Raw genomic sequence first — 7,249 nt, forward strand, 5'->3', positions numbered from 1 at the left:
TTTTCTGACATCCGCCTGCTCAACATTTCTTATAGAACAATGGTATTCCATTCATATAACACAACTTGTTCAGCCATTCCCCAATTGATGAGCATCCCCTCAATTTCCAATTCTTGGCAACCACAAAAAGAGCTGCTATAAGATTCTTGTACGTGTGGATCCTTTCCCCTTTTTAGGATCTCTTTGGAATATAGACCTAGTAGTGGTATTGCTGGATCAAAGGGTATGCACAATTTTTATAGCCCTTTGGGCTATAAATTTGTTCCTCATAATAGTTGGATCAGTTCACAACTCCACCAACAATGCATTAGTGTTCCAATTTTTCCCACATCTATAACATTTATCATTTTCCTTTTTTGGAAACAGATCCTTATTACAGATTCACAATCACAGGATCATTCAACATTCTTTCCGTTGTTGTCTCCTTGAGAAAGAAATTGAGGCATTTTGTTCTCACACAACACACCTCTCTGCTAAAACACTTAAGCCACCCCTTCTATGGGGAGCATTCCCTGAAGACTTTTGTTGATTATTAACAGCAAGGAGGCATTTGTACTTTAACTTTGGACAACCCAATATTTTGGTGTTATCTCTTCAAAGGAATCTTGTGTTATTTTCACATATTGGAAAGATAGACTGCCTTGTTTGAGGAGAGCCTTTAAGCCTGCATCAACAAACATTAAACGAAATAGGAGCCTTAATTATCTGCACCTTTCAGTCGATTGTGTGATTATGAAGACGTGATCTGCCATGAAACACCATGAAATTGACACCTCATACTTTCATCAAGGATACTCTCCATAAGCCTACAGATAATTCTCATAAGGATTTCTGCAGAGAATGAGAAAGTAAACACATGGGTTGGAATTGACTGATATTTTTTCATTCAATTTTTTTTATTCAGTAGTCTAAGCATTTATAATTCTCTGCCCCACCCCCAGCATTTAGCATCTTTTTTTTCTTTCAGTTTTCTTGAGAACTGATCCCTCAATGCTCTAAAATTTCTTTGCCTCCTCAGTATATACACTTGCTCTTCCCATTGTCCTTAGGCAAGCTGCAAGGACTCGAAGCATGAGTTTGGAGAGACTATCTCTTATAATTCGCAAACCAGCCTAGCTAGATTGAGAGTGCTAACAGTTCCCAGACTGGCAATGGGACCAGTCATGAATTTTTCAGCTGCAGCCACTGATAAAAGACAATCTACCAAGCCATAAAAAGGATGGTCATTTAAAATGGTGGAAGAGGTGTCCTCACCAATGACATCATGGGCTAATCTTTTGGCCGTATTGAAGTAATTGTTGCTATTATATTTAATGCTGATATCGTTGTATGACTTTATTTAGTAATTCTATAATCACACCATGATATGAGTAACCTCTCTGAGCCTCTGTTAAATGGGGAGGGGGGAGAATCATTTTGGGAGCCTAGGATCCCTCACCTGTCTCCCTGGAAGGATTATTGAGGGTATTAAGTGGGTGTAGAGAGGCTATGTGTATTGGAAAGTATAAGGCAATGTACAAATGGAACAGATGATAATAACCAGTGAGTATTTCCCAGGGCTCTTCTGAGGAATGTCCAGAGGAGGCAGGCTGGGGGAAGCTAGACATTGTGGGAGTTTGCCTCACTCAGCCTCTCAATGACCAATGCCTCTCTTACTCTACTAGGGACCCCTTCCCAGGCTATGCTGCTGTGAGGTGTCTTGCCCCTACAATTCTTCTAACCTAGGAGGTCCCCAACCCATACTGGGGGTCCCTCCAGCCACATAAAGCACAGCCAGCCTTGGATAAGAACTATCCCTTCTTCTCATGTCGCCTCCACACACATCCCCCTCCCACTTGTGTCCAACTGTGCCTGGTTATAATTTCAGGCTGTGAGGGCTTGAGGGTCTCTGTGATGACCATTTCTGTCCTGGTTTCCATGGTGACACCTGCACTTTGACCCCTAGCCTTTCTCTGTTCCCAGGGCAGAATAAAGAGGTCTTCCAAGTGGAAATCCCAGTGTTGGGGCCAAACCGGGTACCTCCGGCATTGTGTGTATGTGTGTGGGGGGAGGGGGGTATCCTCCTCCTCCTCCCTCCCAGCCAGTCACAGAGCAGGATCTTAAGAGATGGGAATCTGGCCTTCAGGCCCTTCACCTTCTCCCCTCTGACTGTGAAAGAGAAGGCAATGAACAGCCAGAAGGCCACAATGCATGGACATTATTGGCAAATAAGGGGGAGTGGAAAGAAAGCCAACAATAAAAAGAGAGAGTGGGGGGTGGGGGATGTGCTGGGGTGTGGGAGAGGAGGAGCCTGGAGCCCGGGAATCTCCTAGGAGAGGTAAAAGGAACCAGGCATAGATGCACAGAGCTTGGCTAAGCATCCAATTAAGGACTGGACCTGGAACTTAGAGAATCCCATAATGTCAAAGCTGTAAGGGAGCTTAGAGATCAGTAAACAGAGAAGGTCAGATTTAGACCTGGAAGAAAGCGCAGAGGCCATGCAGTCCAATCCTCTCATTTTAAAAAGGAGGATACCGAGGCCCAGAGGGAAGAGACATTCTCAAGGTCATACATGCAGTACCAGAGCCAGGATTCAAATCCACGGCCCCTGACTCCAAATCTAGTGCTCCTCCCATGGTCCTGCTTCCAGGTCTCCCCCTGGAGATGCCCGTTTCAGCAGCAGGGATTGCAAAGTACTTCTCAAGACCATTCCACCCTTTCTCCAGGCAAGGGACTTCACTCTCTTCTTCCCCCAAAGGATGAACTCAGAGACTTGAACCGTCCCTCTGAAGAGATCCAGGCACTCATATTGATCCCCCATTGAGAACTTCTGGTGTTGCCTCCTTTCCTGAATTTTCTCTGCCAGTACCCAGCCCTTCCATGCACCCATCCTCTCTGAAAAGGGTGATTAACAAAAGGTCACATTGGTTATCCACTCCTTTACAAAGTGCAGGGAAGGGGTCAGTCATTATCTGTTTATGCACAAAATCACACAAACAGGCCCCCCCACACAAATACACACACAAACACATGTGTGCAACCAGCTATAAAATACAGCTACAAAAGGATGCACACACACACACACACACACACACACACACACACACACACACACACACTGATGTATACATAGTACCTCTGGAGAAAGTGACCTTCTCTGTGCCTTAGTTCCTTCCTCAGTAAAATGAGGAGGTTGGACCAGATGGCCTCTGTTGTCTTTTCCATATACACATATGTACATGTAGAGATGTACATATTCAGAGGTGGACACATACACATCCATACAAAGATAGACACTTTTAGGAAAATATGTCTTCACGTACAGAAAGATGTGAAAACAAAAGTACATAGAAACAGATCCACACCCACAGGTACACACATGACCATCTACACAGAGTATGTTACATATATATAGACAAACAAGTCATACACTGAGATGTGTGCATACAAATGAATTTACACAGAGATGTATACACACACAGAGATGGAATATTCATATGTAGAGACATACTCAGGGAGATGTATACACAATGTCCTTAAATATGCATATATGTATATATAGACACACAGAAATATATACACACATGGATGTAAATACACGCACATAGATGTACACACACATACATAAGTATATACCCAGAGATCTTTTCACACAAATGCCTATATACAGATGCACATATCTACATTTACACACAAATGTCTGTACAGAGGCATGTGGAGTCCCTGATTATACATACTTATAAAACATAGGAAGATAAACACATGCACACACAAATCAATAGATATACACAGATAGATATATGGCTAGGCACACATAGTTACACACACACACAAACACACAAACATACACACAAATTGTGGCTCACAGATTCACATCTATGCAGGGGAACCTGAATAATTTTAATTTGCTAATTGAAGGTCTACCATGGGCTGGTTACTATGAAAGCTCTGAAGATGAATAACATACAGTCCCTATCTTGAATGGGCATACCTTACACAAACACACAACTCCGATGGAAGGCAGTGTTTTATATGTATAGGACGAGTGGTATAAACCAAGTCCTTTGGTGAGGTTTGAAGGAGGGAAAGGCCATGAGGGTGTTCATGAAGACCTAAGGCCTCTGCTTCCAGAGCCTCTCACCCTTCCTGCACTGCTCCCAGTGGCCTGGCCTGGCCTGGCCTTTGTTGCAGAGCCCTGAAGGAACATCAGAAGTTTCTGCTTATGCAAGGGCGCCACCAGAACCGTCTCCAGGCTGTTTTCCATTTAGAAGAGTTACTTGTATTTTTCATGTGCATGTATGTACATGTGTGTGCACATACATACACATGCACACACATACACACTGTACTACCTCCTAACTTAACTATTCTGGGAAGACCATGGTCTAGGACACCACCCCTCCCCACAGAATGCCTTCCCAGATCTGGATACTGTGGTTTGCTATTAGTAGCACTGAAAGAAACTTCTACCAAAACAAATATATGAAAATCACATGTTGGCTTTCATATGTTTTCCTCCAGCCTATACCCTTGATAATAGTTATTTAGGTATCCATCTTACCTCCCCATAAGAGATGGAAAGTTCTTTGAAGTTAGGGCTTGTGTCTCACATATGATACGTATTTGGGGAATGGTGTATATTATAGTATGGCTAGAGGGTCAAGCAGGTACCCATAGGGCAGCAGAGGGGGACGAGTTTGCAAAGTTGTACTGGGATGAGATCACAGTATATGTCCTTAAATACAAACTACTTTTTAGGAAATTTAAAGCCTTTTGTAGTCTGGCTCCAATCTATCGAGATGGATTCCCATTACTCTTCACATACTATTCCAGTCAAATTGGCCAACGTGCAGCTCCTTATACATAGTAATCTGTTTCTGTGATTTTATATAGTGTTGAAATGAATGCTCATGTTGGGAATCCTATCTTCTTAGAACCTCTAGTTCTTTATAAGGACCAAATTATGTCAATTTACATATGAGGCCCTTCTGGCTCCCTGCAGTTCTTAGTGATAACCGTACCCTGAAATTACTTGGTATATATCTAAAAACCACTTGGCTGATGCCCCAGAACCAGTGACCTTCAAGAGTCCCTGGATTTGTGGTTTGCTTCAGTTTATTGCTAGGGGCAATCTAAGTTCTCAGTTGGAGATGCTAGTTCTCCATTTCTCCAATTGATTGGTTCAACATCCCCACTTGTGCTACTCTGGGGACAATCTTGGCTCTAGTCTAGGGTTTCCTCCAATAGGAGGAGAGTAAAAGAGATGCTCGATATACAAATATAAATTGTGTATAGGGCCAGTGATTTATTCCTACTTGAAGAAAGCCATGGTAAGCACAAGGGAATCATAGTACGCATTAGCAAATTTTAAGTAGCTCAGTTTTTACCAATAGCATGGTCAGTTATGAGGCCAAGGTAACAGCCACATTGGGACATAGAACAGTTATTGCAAGGCTGCTGATCAGGCACTCCACGTTTGGTCTCTTCACTGGGCAGTATCCCAATCAAACAGCCCACATGGATTTTTCTGGTGGCCCCTCTCTCGTGTTGATATTTTCCTTGTCCCAAGATAGCTTCTACTAGTGCTGCTACAATGATAATTGCTCTGGTAGAAACTGTCCCTTAAAAGAAAAAAGAAATCTCTTGGGTCTTCTGTACTTTTGTCTTACCAGCCAATCAGTGAACTCTTAGAAGATGATGTATAAAGGGCCTGAAGGTGGCCCCCAAGGGTCCTTCATAGTGAATGGGAATAATGGAAGAAAGTCAAATACTACACTTATTTTTTATATTTGCTTATCTGTGTACATGCTACTTCTCCCTAACAGAATATAAGCTCCTTGAGGACAGGTACTGTTTCCTTTTTCCTTTTTGTTATCTATAGAGCCATTGTTCATAAACTTTTTGGTCTCGGGACCTCTACACACTCTTAAAAATTATTGAGTAGTCCCCAAAGATTTTGGATTATGTGGGCTATAGCTATTGATATTTCTGTATTAGAAATTAAAACATCTCAGTATTATTATCAAGTCAACAAGCATCTATTAAGCACCTACTATGTGCCAAGCACTGTACCAAATGCTGACGCTAGAAAGAAAGGCAAAAATTTAGTCCCAGCTCTCCAGGAGCCCATGCTGGAAATAGTTTTGACTTTGTGGACTCCCTGAAGGAGACTTGGGGACCACCTGGGGTACCCAGACGACACCGATGTAGAGCCTAGCACACTGCCTGGAACACAGTAGGTACTTAGTAAATACTTAAATTGAATTGACTTTCATGATAGGTGAGGAGTTTGGACTTTACTTGGTAGACAGGGAGGAGCTGTTAAAGATTTACGAATAGAAAAATAATATAATCAGAGCTGTATTTTTAGCAGCTTAATCTGGCAAAAGTACAGCACAGGAGGAACCAGAGCTGAGACAGCCTGGGAAATCATGTATAGAAACACAGAATGTCTAAGCTTCAGTGACTCTCAGAGGCCATCTGATCTAATGGACAAGCATACACCCAGCTTTTGCTTCAGTACTTCCAGTAATGGGCAACTCACTACCTCATAAAGCAGCTCATTCTACTGTTGGGCAGTTTTGATTTGATTTGATGTCTTTACATCAAGTAAAAGTCTGTATCTCCTTGTGACTCCCACTCATGGCTTTAGGTTCTGCTGTCTGGGGCAACCAGAACAAACCTAATCCCTGTACCCCATAGTAAGCCCTCAGATACTTGAAGGATGCTATCATATCCCACCCTGATTCTTCTCTTTTCCAGTCCATTTAACTGACCTTCACATGGCCTGGTTTTGATGCCCTATTTGTCACTGTCTTCTGCATGCTCTCGAGCATGTGTGCTCTTCCCAAAATATGGGCCCAGAATGGAAGGATATAGTCAAGAGGATGGTGCCCTCACAAAGAAAATCCCAGCATCACTTTTGTATTCATCATATGCAGCTTTGTAAGTCTCAGCCCTACACTGAGATTGTAAGTTCCTTAAAGAGTCATTGAATTTAGAGCTGGAAAAGACTTGGCAGAGACTCTCTCCACGGAGTCTTACCTCAGCTCAGTGCCTTATCATTAGCTTTGTACTTCTGCCTGGTGTTTGTTGATCTGCTCTTTCCTCTGCTCACCAGGACACGCTGGTGTTGCTTTCTTTCTGTGGAACTGTCGCTTTCTCTTTCCCTCCCCACCATGTTTCTTCCCTTGGAAAGTGTTCCCTGTTTCCTTCAAATCTATGTTTTTTTTTTAATGCATTCATATGAGCATTTTTACCTCTCCCTCTT

Source organism: Trichosurus vulpecula, chromosome 6 (assembly GCF_011100635.1).
Source record: "Trichosurus vulpecula isolate mTriVul1 chromosome 6, mTriVul1.pri, whole genome shotgun sequence".
NCBI lineage: Eukaryota > Metazoa > Chordata > Mammalia > Diprotodontia > Phalangeridae > Trichosurus > Trichosurus vulpecula.